We start from the raw sequence: 15,787 nt of genomic DNA on the forward strand, positions 1-15,787 counted from the left end.
AAAATCAAATTCCACAATGAAATTTGAATATATGTCCGCAAGAGGTTCACAAAAGGAGGTAAATAGGGCTGCTTTTGTTGTTACTCAGATTTTCTGAGTAACAACAAAAACAGCCCTATTTACTTCCGTTTGTGTACCTCCTCCGTACTACACTCATCCCATTATGGGCATTTGAGCACTATTGCAGGTTAAGGCGCACGGCTATGTCCATGTCTATGTCCACTTGTTCACCCTTCCTTCTGGGCTGTAAGTTTGATAGTATAGTACTTATTCTGAAATCTTGAAGAACACTTCACGCAGCTTCATTGCACTTGAATAGCTTGCAGGCAACCTGCCTACATTCAAGAGAGCACTGCATTTCACACAAATCCATTGGAAGTATCGTTTCAACGTTTTGGTCTTCATGACCGTCATCAGGAATGAAGTGGACATAGAAAAAACAGCAGCATAAAGGAAGGAAACAAGGTGTGGTACCTAGCGAGAGCACGCATAGAAAATGTTCAAAGCATGTCGGGGCGGGTGCATTACTACTTCCTCTGTTAACAAAAACTCCGTGATGGATTTTTGAGGGGCTGATTTGGGCACAAACTGCTGTGCAATGAGTCGCGGTCACTTTCTTGGCCTTCCCTGGCATGCCATGAAAGAAGTACGATGCAAGGAAATCGACCTTTCACAACAAGTCGAGCGGAATCGATGGTTGCGCTGTGGAAACGTAGGTGATGACAGTCATGGCGAGCGAAACTGAAATACCACTTCTCCGAGGGGATATTGCGCTGCTTGGCCTCTCTACCACTTTGGCACTAAGTGAGTTGGAGAGCGATAGAGAGCCATAAAACGGAGCAGCGAGCCCGCATAATGAGCGAGTGAACAAGGAGCTGCTCCGATCGCACGGCTCAATGAAAACTAATTCTGAACTCAAGCTCTTGTTCAAACTGCGCAAAGCCCAGATTCGAATGCTGTTGACCATGCATTTTTTTCAGAAGTCTGCAGTCCGATGCGAGTCTCATGGCTAAAGAAAGTCGACTGGACTTGCTAGCCGCTGCCGTTCAGTGCTGGCAGGGGTATCCATTAGCGAAAATGGAATCAGTTTGGCTGTGCCTTTACTCCTCGTTTCGCGAAGTTCTGGAGAGCGAAGATGAAACCAGGGAGTCGTAAAATATTTTTCACGACTCCCTCGTGGAAACGAGTAATCGCCATCGCCGCGGATCATGCAGCTTGAAAGCCAACTAACTTGAACGACGGTGACATCAAGGTCAGCGGAGTGTTATTAAAGAAGTCGAGGCAAGGCTGAAACGAGCTGAACAACGACTCGAGAGAAATGACGACTCGCGTGCAGCAGATGACGACAGCAGACGACAGCGACGCAGGTCAAAAATGAGTCGAGCGAAAGCGACGCAAACTGAACTCTCTGCTCTTGCCGCCAACAGTTTCTCTTGTAAAGATGCTGTACATAGGCCGATTCACCTTTGTCTAGTGATTTGCAGTCGATACGAACTGTTCTTGACCTGTTTTAAGCGTTTCCATATCCATCAAAATCCATCACGAAGTTTTTGTAAACGGAGGAAGTACGTGTACATGTCAACACAGACACAAACGGCGCGGAAAGTAGGTTTTGCGCTGCAGAAATGATACATAGCTCCAGTCTCACACCTCCAATGAGGTGTGTAGAACTTCTAGCATGCGTTCTGGGTGGTACACTCGGCACTTGTGTGTGGTCAATACACGACTCCACGTACCTATGCTACCACTATTATCACTAAGCATTATGTCCCAACACATTCTTCCATGGTCTACATAATCTTTCTTACTCGGTAACCAATGGCATCATGCATGCGATGTTACCATAGTGACCTGTGCATTCTGCCTTCACAAATATCACTGTGTTTAATATTTTACTGTGAGTGGCGCAAAGTGGCCAATTCATTCCTAATGATGGTCAGGAAGACCGAAACGTTGAAACGATACTTCTAATGGATTTGTGTGAAATGCAGGGCTCTATTGAGAGTAGTCAGGTTTCCTGCAAGCTATTCAAGTACTTATTACTTCATTTTTACAAAACCTACTTCAAACTTCATTTGGCCCAGTATCTGCGAAAATGGACCTTAGGGTGATTTTTCACAAAAATGACTTTTTCTGCTGTTGTCATCTATAGGTATCTAGTGATCACATGGCAACGTATTAGACCAAACAAAGCAATATTGATGACCCCGAAGCTTCTCAAACAAGCATAGGTACATATCAGGAAATACAACAATTTATCACAGTGTTTTCCACATCGGAATACTATGTGTTACAGTGAAATAAATAAAAATAGACAGAGTAATAAATCATCCATCCAGTTTTTGTTGTAAAACAACTCTTGCGAGTCTTGGGCAACCTCTGGCATAGAGCATGGATGGCCTTGATCCTCATCACTGCATACCAATGAACGCCATCCCAAGTCTGCTGAAAATCCAGAGAAGTGCAGAACAGGAGGGACAGTGGCTTCAACTACACCTGGATTCCCAGTCTGTGCATCCCACAGGGAATACGACACAGGCACAAAATTCTAACACCCTACACTTCATCTCATACACGATTTAGAGGTAGTCCATCCCTGCTGCACCTCTGTGAAATTCGAGCTCTGTGGGAACTGGCTGCATGTGCGTCAGTGCGCCATGATTCCAGCACTGAGCGCAGAGAGTTCGTAGCTCATCAATCAATGTTCAGCTCTTGGCGTCTTGCCCCGTCCAAGGGGTTTGGTGTTCACCACGGAGTCCAGCGTGGGAGCCTGGGAAAATTCAGATCATGTCACTAGCGGCAGGGCTCTTTCGTCCTGACTCGAGTTGATCCAGGACATTTCAGTTCGTCTACCTCTGTTGCCGTCGCCTCACTAGTTTCTCCTCGTTGAGTATTTCTCCTGAGCAGAGCCGTACTAAATTCAGAAGGGCCCTACAAGGATTTTCAGATGTCAGAAAGTACTTTTGCCAGCAGAGAGCTCCTTTGGCGGCGCGCCTAAATCAAGTTGAAATTCTGGTCGCTAAATAGGAAATGTGCGTCGACAAAAACATCTGTTGTGAACCCTCTGGTTCTCTAAAGTGTCAGGAACGAACGACCCCACACGGCACGAGGACAACTATTTATTCTCAACAGTATATTTCACTTCCATCGACTAATACTAATGAACAATGAATGAATGAACAACTGAACGAACTGAATGACTAACACTAAAACCACCAGGTAGTTATAGCGTGAAAATGACAGCGTATATGAGAAAAGCATACACATACAACATACAACTACAGCGCACACAGCAAACCGCACATAGCGCATGTAGCGTATGCCACGTCGTACACATCAGTGGTACGGCAGAGTCGGGATACAGCTGCATTGAAACGAACACAATGTCACAAGCGAGAAGGCCTTTCACTCTCGAGAACTTGTCGTTTCACAACATTCTCCCCACCAAAGGGCTTCTCACCGCCGTACAACAACTCACAAGTCAAACGATTTGGGGCTTACTACGCGTTATCTGCTGCTGCGGTGGTGGCCATGGTAGAATATCACTAATGCCCACCAATTCGGCCAACTCGATTTCGTGAAGCTTGCCACTGTGGGCTGTTGCACACGACACTGTCACCGATCCACTTCGACATGGGGCGGACGCTGGACCAGACAACACACAACCCATAATGTCATAAAGCTCGACGATGTGGGCTGTCACACACGACATGGTCACCGGTACACTGCTTCGACCCGGGGCGGGCGCAGAATCCGAGGACACACATCGGATCTCTGTGTTCCACACAGTCTCGCCGCTTACATCTTCCGTGCTAACCAGTAGTATCGCCCTTCTCATTTTCTCGGCTTCTACGCCTTGCGTTTCTAAGTCTTGCGCCTCTAACTCTTGCGCCTCTAACTCTTGCGCCTCCAACTATTGCGCCTCCAACTCTTGCGCCTCCAACTCTTGCGCCTCCAACTCTTGCGCCTCCAACTCGTTCGGCCGAGACTCCAGCTGCTTCTGAGCGTCTCCGACCGATGTCGCCATGCACTGTACCGACCCAGTGGGCCTCGGATCTGATCCTCCCACTGGCTTCGAATACTCTTCTGACCGCTGCTTGTCTGCAAGCAAAGTCTTACACGCCTTGTTCGGCGTCCTTAATATGTACTGACGGCGATGCGCTCGGCCATCTTCTTGAGCTTTTCGTTAAACTCTGCGCGGAGCGCACACTCTTGCCGTCTAGCACTGCGCTCTTCAAACTCCTCGCTCTGTCGGAGCCTCTTCTCCACGTATTCTCTCAACCTATCGCCTTCAAACCCATACCGAATTCCGTTGGCGATAAAGCTGGCTTCAATGATCCATAGTTCCTGTGCCATGCTCGCTTCGTATCCTGGCGTGGTCGCCAAATGTTGTGAACCCTCTGGTTCTCTAAAGTATCAGGAACGAACGACCCCACACGGCATGAGGACAACTATTTATTCTCAACAATATCTTTCACTTCCATCGACTAACAACAATGAAATGAATGAACAACTGAAACAACTGAATAACTGACACTAAAACCACCAGGTAGTTATAGCGTGAAAATGACAGCGTATATGAGAAAAGCATACACATACAACATACAACTACAGCGCACACAGCAAACCGCACATAGCGCATGTAGCGTATGCCACGTCGTACACATCAGTGGTACGGCGGAGTCGGGATACAGCTGCATTGAAACGAACACAATGTCACAAGCGAGAAGGCCTTTCACTCTCGAGAACTTGTCGTTTCACAACAACATCTTCTGGAATCTGCCGTTGTTCTCTATCAGACGCCTGCCTAAGAAATCCAATGACTTCTGGCAGAGCCGGACGGCAGCTAGCTGGCCATCGTGAACGAACTCTCCTTCTACTAGGACGATCAAAAGCATTCATTGGTGGGATGAACTAAGGGGTCGTCCGCAATTATCGAAAGTTTTTTCCAATCTGTAGTAGCTTCAAAAGTGGGTGGGTGGGTCAAGGCCAGTTACGGATTGAAAAACTTCCGAAATGACACGTGCGCGTGCCACGTGTACGTCTACGTGTAGCCCCTGCGCGCGAACTGTCTACTACAAATATTTTTGTAGTTCTGGCAGTTTCTGCGCCCCGCGCGCGCTTCCTTGGCTGCTCCTGGGCCGGGGATCATAAAGTTCGGCGCATTCGACGGCGAGTCAACACTTTTTATTTTTGAGTTTCACTGTCTCCTTCGTCCAGAGTACCGTCTTCCATGCACTCCTTTGAAGTCCTTCCGTCTAGCGCTGGCGCTGACGACTGTTATTGACTATGTCCAGACAGGCGACGTTGTTTGGAAAGGCGGTGAAGAAGCAGCCCTTTTTCAAAACCGCTAGTGACTCTGATTATTACAGAACAATATATTGCTTGTGGCAGTTGTCCAAGACGACGAACAAGGATTTCGGTGATCACCAATTAAACATCAATATGGTAGTTGTAATACAATACATGATGTCACTATGACTCATGGACCAGCACTGATTGAGTTTGTTCCATATGTGTTGGGTTGTGTGTCCATCAATAATATTTTATTACGGACGGGGGGGGGGGGGGTGAGGACAAATTTGAAGCTACTACGGATTGGAAAAACTTTCGATAATTGCGGACGACCTCTAATTTTTTGTTTGAATGTGCAGAGCGCGAAGCAAGAGTTTTTTGCCGTTGCAGAAAATGACATATTCTGAAAAAATGATTTTCACCCGAAGGTGGATTCTCGCTGATACTGGGCCATTTCATTTATGAAGCCCATGACTTGATAACTGAGACTGGCACTACAACAGCTTCATAATCGAATATATACATCCATGGTTTTAAATTTTAAAGATGCATATGCATACGGTATAAAATTAAAAAAGAGGACCAAAAGTTTACAAGTTATCCCACTGTAAAAGCCCGTGTATTGGCCCCATGCGTATAGAATACCAGCCTATTTTTCCTGGGCGTTATTTTGGAACCGGGCGTATACTTGGAATAGGGATAGCAGTAAGTATTGGGTATGAGTACCTGTACATGTACTGGTGTTGCCGGCATACCTGGGCCTATACATGGGTATGGGCGTTATTTTGAAACCAAAGTGTTGACTTCCCCTTACTGGGCGTGTACACGAAGGGTGGGCGTAATTTAGAGTGGGCGTATACAAGGGCTTTTACGGTATGCCCAGTATGGGATATAATGTTTATAATAATTATGATAAAGGGTTTGCTCCCCACACCGGAGCTCGCGCTATTCCGCCGACTTTACTTGACACTTGACTGACTCACGACTGCCATCCAGAGCACACGAGAAGTCCATCGAACCTTCGACTCGGCAAACCTGCAAGAAAGCACCACTCCCTGCTCAATACACAGTGTTTCGGGGAATTCACCCCTCATCAGTTGAGCTTGAGTAGGCTGAGGAAGATTGTGCCTGAAGAGCACTACTTTATAGTGCTCACCAGGCACAAACATCACCAGGGATACAAACTTACAGAGACGCTCCGTTTCCAGCGCGACAAACACCTCGTGAACACCAGATAGCAGCGTGAGTCAGTGTCGCTCCTGGACGGTGAGACAGACGTCGAGGACCCTCGGTCATTCGCAACGCTGTCACCTCCAAACCAACTAGTCGCAAGCCTGCGCTGGGCACAACAGTACGAAGTAGTGGTTGCCACTTCGGCAATAATTTGTAAGAAAGGGTTTGCTCCCCACACCAGAGCTCGCGCTATTCCGCCGACTTTACTTGACACTTGACTGACTCACGACTGCCATCCAGAGCACACGAGAAGTCCATCGAACTTTCGACTCGGCAAACCTGCAAGAAAGCACCACTCCCTGCTCAATACACAGTGTTTCGGGGAATTCACCCCTCATCAGTTGAGCTTGAGTAGTCGTGAGTCAGTCAAGTGTCAAGTAAAGTCGGCGGAATAGCGCGAGCTCCGGTGTGGGGAGCAAACCCTTTCTTACAAATTATCGCCAAAGTCGCAACCACTACTTCGTACTGTTGTGCCCAGCGCGGGCTTGTGACTAGTTGGTTTGGAGGTGACAGCGTTGCGAATGACCGAGGGTCCTCGACGTCTGTCTCACCGTCCAGGAGCGACACTGACTCACGCTGCTATCTGGTGTTCACGAGGTGTTTGTCGCGCTGGAAACGGAGCGTCTCTGTAAGTTTGTATCCCTGGTGATGTTTGTGCCTGGTGAGCACTATATAAGTGGTGCTCTTCAAGCACAATCTTTCTCAGCCTACTCAAGCTCAACTGATGAGGGATGAATTCCCCGAAACACTGTGTATTGAGCAGGGAGTGGTGCTTTCTTGCAGGTTTGCCGAGTCGAAGGTTCGATGGACTTCTCGTGTGCTCTGGATGGCAGTCGTGAGTCAGTCAAGTGTCAAGTAAAGTCGGTGGAATAGCGCGAGCTCCGGTGTGGGGAGCAAACCCTTTTCTTATGATTATAAGCAAGTAAGTAAAAGTGGGGAGGCTTCGGGCAGGTTCATAAACAGTTCAGAGTAGAGCCTACACGCTCTCTTAAAACGTTGGAATGATTATTGTGAAATGAGTTGAACTATTGCAGTGTTTATGGAAGACAGCTTGTAGGCAGTGTTTATGGAAGACGGCTTGTAGGATGTGTTTATGGAAGACAGCGTGTAGGCAGTTTTTATGGAAGACAGCTTGTAGGCAGTGTTTATGGAAGACAGCTTGTAGGCAGTGTTTATTGAAGACAGCTTGTAGGCAGTGTTTATGGAAGACAGCTTGTAGGCAGTGTTTATGGAAGACAGCTTGTAGGCAGTGTTTATGGAGGACAGCTTGTAGGCAGTGTTTATGGAAGACAACTTGTAGGCAGTGTTTATGGAAGACAGCTTGTAGGCAGTGTTTATGGAAGACAGCTTGTAGGCAGTGTTTATGGAAGACAGCTTGTAGGTAGTGTTTATGGAAGACAGCTTGTAGGCAGTGTTTATGGAAGACAGCTTGTAGGCAGTGTTTATGGAAGACAGCTTGTAGGCAGTGTTTATGGAAGACAGCTTGTAGGCAGTGTTTATGGAAGACAGCTTGTAGGCAGTGTTTATGGAAGACAGCTTGTAGGCAGTGTTTATGGAAGACAGCTTGTAGGCAGTGTTTATGTAAGACAGCTTGGAGGCAGTGTTTATGGAGGACAGCTTGTAGGCAGTGTTTATGGAAGACAGCTTGTAGGCAGTATTTATGGAAGACAGCTTGTAGGCAGTGTTTATGGAAGACAGCTTGTAGGCAGTGTTTATGTAAGACAGCTTGTAGGCAGTGTTTATGGAAGACAGCTTGTAGGCAGTGTTTATGGAAGACAGCTTGTAGGCAGTGTTTATGGAAGACAGCTTGTAGGCAGTGTTTATGGAAGACAGCGTGTAGGCTCTACCCTCGACAACTGTAAACTGTGAAATTATTGCCATGGTCTAATTTCTGCGAAATTCGCGACTGCGTGGAAATCGCGAAGTTTAGACAGCGCGAAAAGGTGATCCATGAAAGGTTTAGCAAAAATTCCACAGGTTTAGCGAGAATGCCATTCTGCAATCGCAAAATTAAAACCTCGCAAACCTGTCCGGATTCTGAAAACGCGAACTAAAAACGGCGCGAAAATGTCACGCTTTACGGTAGAAGCATTTGCAATTAGGGGAAAGCAATGTAGTAGGGTATTTTATACAGCATGTTACTGCACCGACAGGTCAGCCCGATGGCCTCAGCCTGCAACAACATAGCTAGTGATGGCACCTCTCATGTGAGACACATAATTTACAAATGTCAAAAGGCGTGTTTCCCTTACGTATTTCACATACGACGGTCATTAAGACGTCCACGTAACGAGTGGAAGCATGTGGGGCTTGTGTTCCGGTGACGTATGCAATGCTATCGCTTGATCCATCCTCGAACTGGTTGATCCAGGCAGGAAGGGTTGCTTTGAGCAATGTTGACGTGCAACCCGACGTGAACGCTTGCGCACTTAGCAATCTACCATTGTGGAGCTTGCAGATATCATGGCCATCTGAAAAGTTGAAAAGTTTGAAATCGTGGGTCCGCTTCAGGACTGCATTAACCTGCTCACAGTAGCTGTACCCAGTCAGTGGCTCTAGATTTGAATAGAAGCACAAAATAACGACGTAAGTGTTCTCAAATAGTTATCATCTCTGCTGTTCATCTTGCAACACCTAAGTACTCGAGCTGCTGTGGGTTTGCTAGGACATTATATACTCCAAAATCCTTGCAGGATAATTTTACCTTTATCATCCCGACCCATCAAAGAATTGCCCTACCGTTACGAAACTTTCCACATAATTCAATTTTGGTTGTGTAACCTACCTTTCAAAATTTATTTATTTTTAATTCGGACCAAAGATAGCTGGGTTAAAGTACGTTCCCATTTCCACAACCCGTGCTGCCAAGCTCGAAATTCACCACAAAAAAAGTTCTCAAATTCCTCCTCCAAAAACCCCGCATGCTTCCATCTTCCACCCTTTATGCCCTTGCTGACACTACCCCTTTGTCTAAGAGACGTAATTCACATCTTGTCACACTTATACAATCTCTCAAACTCAATCTGTGTCCACCTCACCTCCACTGTTTCAACTAGTTCTCTTCCCGTAGCACGAGAAACTCTCTTTCCCTTCCTAAACCTAAGTCCTCCTTTCTACTTCACTCTCTCTTTTTCACTGCGTGCCTGTCACTTCCCCTAGAAGCTAAGGACCTTTCTTCCCTCCCCTTCTCCCTGCCTTGCCGTGGTTGGCTAACACCCTCTCTCTTTGTATTGGCCAGTGTTCTCACTGTGCTATGAGATGCTGTAATAAATAAATAAATAAATAAATAATTATGGGAACAACGGGAAGGTTTTTTCACCCATTTATTACTTCAAATTATCGGTGTCAGGCGAAATAGCACGTCATAGTACATTTGAGATCAGCGGGAAGAAGATGACGACGTCCACTAATTTAGTATCTGTGCACACGAATCTGCTGTGTGTGTGACTCTGTGTGTCAGCTATGTCATCATCCCCTGTGGTTCCATGCCTAGCATGTACGTCTGAACCATCCTGCAAAGTTGGAATGACGTAGGTTGAGCGATCGTTCCGCGAAACAATCTTTTTGAAATCCTCTTCATAGTATATCTTCCACCATTGAAATTTCGAATTTCTTGCTGAGAGGGGTGGCTTGCAACCTCGATATGGCTTGTTCCGGGCATGCTTTCTAGCCATCCCCTGTTGAAGTAGTGGCGGGGATCTACCCTGCAACTGCTACAACAAAAAATGATTCGATCTGAGAAAGGGTGAGACCGCGAATCTCGGTTGAATATTGAGTATTTCAAGCCTTTTCACGACGAAGATGGAGTTCTTTTTGGAGATGGACATCGCGGCAAAGGACTTGGTGTCCTACTTCTGGCGTCTGGTGAAGCCAGGGATCATTTGTCCAGTCAGGTCGGCAGCCTAACCGTCGGTAAGCTTGTGTTTGGATCCCGTTCTGCTCGATGTGGTAGATCATAAACAATTTGATATCGCACAGTGTGATCTCAGTATCGTGCGTACGGTATTCTATATTCAGAAAATCCCAAAGTGTCTCTGTGTGGCCGTCCTATGCCACAAGAAACTCCAATTGTTTCTTTGAAAGCTACCTAACTGACAGGTTACAGGCTGTACGCGTCGGCAACACCCTCTCGTCTCCCCAGGCAATTAATTCTGGTGTGCCACAGGGGTCAATCCTGGGGCCACTATTCTTGTTAGTCTACGTCAATGATCTACCGATGTCTGTCGCTAATGTTTCACTGTTCGCCGATGACACCACAGTTTCCGCTTCAAGTAGTTGCAAGCAATTGCTAGTCAATGACCTCCAGAAAAAGATTAACTCCACCATTTCTTGGATGTCGACTTGGAAGCTGAGACCGAACACTAGTAAGACCAAAGTGATGTTCTTCTGTAGCGGTGCTAGTGATCAGTTCTGTAATGTGTCTTTATCATGTCCTGGCAGCTCATCGACCATAGAATGTCCATGAACATAAGCACCTTGGTATAATTATTGACGACTGTCTTACATGGGCTCCTCATGTAGACTATATTTGCAAGAAAACTAGTAGTGTTCTCGGCATACTATATCCTCATCGTTCTCATTTGCCAAATACATGCCGTTCTACTTGGTCCGGCTCATCGCAATTGTCGCTTATCTATCGCCACTAAGAACAGGAGTTTTTTTTACCGCTCTGTGAAATTTCCAGTAGGCATGGTGAGGAAGCATGATACAAAAATACTCTCCGCCACAAGAAAAAAAATTCAGCAATGGAATCAGGTGAAGCGAGTCGAAGAGAGGAAGCAAGGTAAGCAAAATGCACGAAATTAATCCGCGAAGGAGCGCGTTCTTGCACTCACACTCTTACAGGTCCAGAGTTCATTCAACTCTGCATCACTCGAGCTGCCGCGCCGTTACATATAACATGAGCTGACATTTTCTGGTGTCTAGCTGCTGGCGAAGACGGAGTATCTCTTGCTTTCTCACTCAGGCTGTCGTATGGCAGCAATGGGAAAGGAACAGCTGTGGCTGTCACTTCGGTGCTTGAAGGAACCGTGGGCAGTGTGACCTGTGTGTCTCCACAGCGTGTTTCAATAAAGCCTTCGAGGCAAACAGGCCTCTCCAGACAGCTGTCATACGCTCCGCTGAATACGCTGACCACGACTCTTGTAACGCTGCTGCTAGGTCCACCAAGCAAGGAACAACAACCGTCGGCCGGGCGCATCGCATCAAAACACCTTTCTTCTTCAGCATGACGCTCATGCGGCTCGTACTCCTCTGCCGTGCACGCGTGCCTGTCACGCTCTCCAGGATGTCAGTTGCCCCTGCCACAGTTCCGGTCTTCGGGTCGCTGCGCGCTTGGCTTTTGGCAACACAGACAGTGAATGGCCAGATTCCCACTTCCCAAAAACTTCGAACACATCGCGATTCAAAGTGCTAGTCGCGATCATTTTTCTTTGGTGCCTCCTTTGATCTTGCCATCACAACCTCCCAAGCAAAAGTAAGTTAGATATCGTGATCGGACTGTGTTTTACCCGTCAAAAGGTGCGTGGGAGATAAGCGACAATTGCGATGAGCCGGACCAAGTATGTTTTATCGCTCGTATCTATTACCTATTTTCCAGTATGCATGTCAGTCTTGGTGTAGTCTAAGTCAACATCTTGTGAACAAACTTGAAATCCAATATAAATCTCTTCTTAAAATATTGTTTAACACGCAGCGTTTATTTCCTAGTCTTGAGCTCTATTGTATCAGCAATACTCAGCCACTGCAAGATAATCGCAAACAGCAGCTTTGCGTTTTGATCCACAGAATTCGCCTAGGTAAAATTCCCATTCATCTCTCCGTATTCAATTGGTTTTCTCTGTCCCGGTCCACTCGTAATAGTCTCTCACTTCCCCGTGCTAATTCAGCCGCATTTACCAACTCTCCTCTGTTTTTGTCCTACAGCCTTTGGCTGCAACTTCCCCAGCATGTTAAGACATCAAAATGTCTTTCCAGCTTTAAAAATGCACTCCGATCGCATAATGTAGTACGATAGGATCTCATTGCTGGATTCTTGTCTATCCTTTTTTCTTCTCTTTTTCTATATTCCTTTCTTTTCTTTTCTTGCCGTGGTTGGCTATCACCCCTCTCTCGCACTTTGCGTGCCAATTGGTCATGAACCACGAGTTGAATGAAATAAATAAATAAATAAAAAATCAGGCTCCTATGACTTCTGCCTTCATGATTGAATGTCCATTTCGTTTGAACAACGAACACAACAATCGAGGACGGCTTTGAAATGAAAAATACCGCTATACTGGAGCTGAAATAAAGAAGAAAAAAACGTGCTCAGGATGAGACTCGAGTACACGCATACTCTCCCAGCAGGTGAAACGCAACTTTTTGTGAAAAATGCGTGTCGCCGACGGACCAGTAATTTCACCTGACCTTTGAATTTGTATGCCGTATTCTTTATTTAGGGCTTTGTGATTGTCAACATTTCGCTAGGCAGTAAGGAACCCTGGACAGCAAGAAACAGAGTCACCTTGCCATGACAGGGCTCTTTGCATGGACTTCATATACCAGTGATTGGGTGACAGCCTTCTGAGCACTCACGGATTGTGTTGCACTGTGGGCCGTAGTAAAAGTTGGGACACTTCTTGTCGCAGCTGGACATCGTTAGACAGCAGATAGAAGAAAAGAGACCATTGTGATTGCGAGATACACTTGTAGGTTATACGGAAGTGTGAAACTGTGCGAGAAACACTTTACCCTTTTCAGTGCCAAGGACAAGCTGGCGCGCCCTGAAACACCCACCCTGAATGGCCAAGGACGAGACAACTTGTCACGCACACTGCACATATGGAAACGAGCATAGACCAATGTGCAAATGACTATAACCTGGACTTCCCTACTTCAAATTATAATGGCTCATTGCACAGCTATTGTATGCAGCTTTCAACAATGTATCATTCGATATAGCACAAAGTAAACTACCCAAGCCCCGAAGGTCGAAGTCCGGGAAATGGGTGAAGTTGAAATTTCAAGTGTGTAACGGTTACGGACTTCATGCTCAAGCTGACGAGGTGTTTCATTACGGGGGATTTTGCAGTGCACAGCCCATGCGTGCCATACATCAAACTGAGTGTTAGAACACCCTGATTCTGCTGGTGTTTGAATCGTCGCTCTACGCTGAGTATGACGTCCAAATCAAAAGAAATTGTCGCTGAGTGTAGAGTCGCAGCGCAAAGGCGCATTGGGGCGGCTTTCGAGGTGTTTGTTGGCCGTTCTCCTGCACCTACCAAGCATTGAGCACCATGAATCGACAGGGGAGATCCTCAGCTTTCCAGAGAGCCTAAGGTACTGTAAAAGCCATTATTCTAAAGAGGTGCATATATACCGATTCCCAAAGTTGACTAGTTTACGTGTACCAAAGGTAACGATTCTCACTCATTCTCAATGCTGAATAGGACAGTATATGTATCGATTTCTGTAGATTGATTTCTATTTTAACGACAGATTTCTACTCGTTAACTCGTTAGAGTTAGCACTTCGTTATATATAGGGCTTTTACAGTAATGAAAATCCGGTACTAGTGAGTGAAATGGAGATATTTTAGTGTGCAATGTGAACATTGCAAGTAGTGTCAGGGTGCGTGCCGGCCGACCATGTATTAAGTGCTATGTGACTGAAAGGATTAAATCCTGAAATAGAAATGGGCAAAGTTGGTTGTTTCAACGAGGAACACACGCTTCTTGCCGAACTTGACACTTGATCGTCTCACAACTGCCATTCAGAGCACGCGAGGAGCATGTCACACCTTCCACTCGGGGAAACCTGCAAGAAAGCATCACTCACTGCTCAATACACAGTGTTTCGGGGAACTCGAGCTTTCGGGCAACTCACACTCTCCAGGCCAAGCTTTGGTCTGGAGAGCAGTGTTATGAGCTGTGCTTTTCAGGCATCATGGAACATCAAGTGAAGGACATCAAATGATGCGCGTGGATCTCAGACTTCAGCGAAAGGAGTGTTTTCACCAAAGGTTTTGTTGTGCCAATCGAAATTTTGCATATACAGTACAGCACTGGTCATTGTTCTATTTTAAAGGGGAACTGTCACCAAAAATTTTCTTTGTCTTATCTTGTGGTTCTTTGGCTCCTGATCACGATGGTGTTATTCGTTTTTCTCTGCGATGGCTGGAAGTGGGTGAAAACTTGAAAAGAAGGTGCCCCAAATTGTCCCGAAGTACCGAGTGACGTCACGCCGGACTTGACCTCCACGCGTACATTCATCGTCAAAAACGAAGTCCAGCTCGTGTGCTGGTCGATCAAGCTAGCTGTTCCAATGTACGGTGCACGTGTGCCTTTTGAACTGTAACACAGATGGGTACGTCGTACCGAAGGAGAATGCCAAAGAGGCAGAGACCCACGTGCAGCTACACAGCCGAATCAAAATATAAAGCAGCTGAGCTTTCACCTTTTTGACTTCTTCCGCGAGGATCTAAGTTCTATTTTGTGAGCACGGCCGGAAGTACGTCGTTGTTTTGAACTTTTCGTGTGAGGAACAACACGATGATGAGTGCGTATGCAGAAAACAGTACTCCTCCGGCCGGCGATAACACCACCAACCCGAGCCCCAAAGGAACGCAATGTAGGTACGTGAAGGCGATTCATCTGGCGATGTTGCTGAAGATGCAGATGACAAACTCGGACGTCTTTCATTTCAGAGCCGGTTGGGCAACACCGCCACCTTCAGCTTCGATACAACGACATCATTTTCAAGCACGAGGTATGTGTGTCACACTAACAGAAAACAATCATCCTTCTACTCCTTCGTAATCACAAATAAAACAAAGAGCTGGAGCTTCGTGGAGGAAGTACCAGTGCGACAAACTGCTGTCGACTTTTGTTTATGTTGTCCCTTTTCGGCGTTCTCATTGTGTACAACGTTCACATCGAGTGTCCGAGTTCAGAAGGCAAGCGTGCACCGTACATCGAACAGTTGGCTCGATCGACCAGCACACGGGCTGGACTTCGTTTTTGACGATGAATGTACGCGTGGAGGTTAAGTCCGGCGTGACGTCACTCGGTACTTCGGGACAATTTTGGGGACCTCCTTTTCAAGTTTTCACCCACTTCCAGTCATCGCAGAGAAAAACGAATAACACCATCGTGATCAGGAGCCAAAGAACTACCAGATAAGACATAGAAAAATTTTGGTGACAGTTCCCCTTTAAAGTCTGAAACTCGGATTACTGAAATATTTCATCGTGACTATTGGTCCACATTCAGAAAACGCT

The sequence above is a fragment of the Sycon ciliatum genome, chromosome 11 (assembly GCF_964019385.1).
Source record: "Sycon ciliatum chromosome 11, ocSycCili1.1, whole genome shotgun sequence".
NCBI lineage: Eukaryota > Metazoa > Porifera > Calcarea > Leucosolenida > Sycettidae > Sycon > Sycon ciliatum.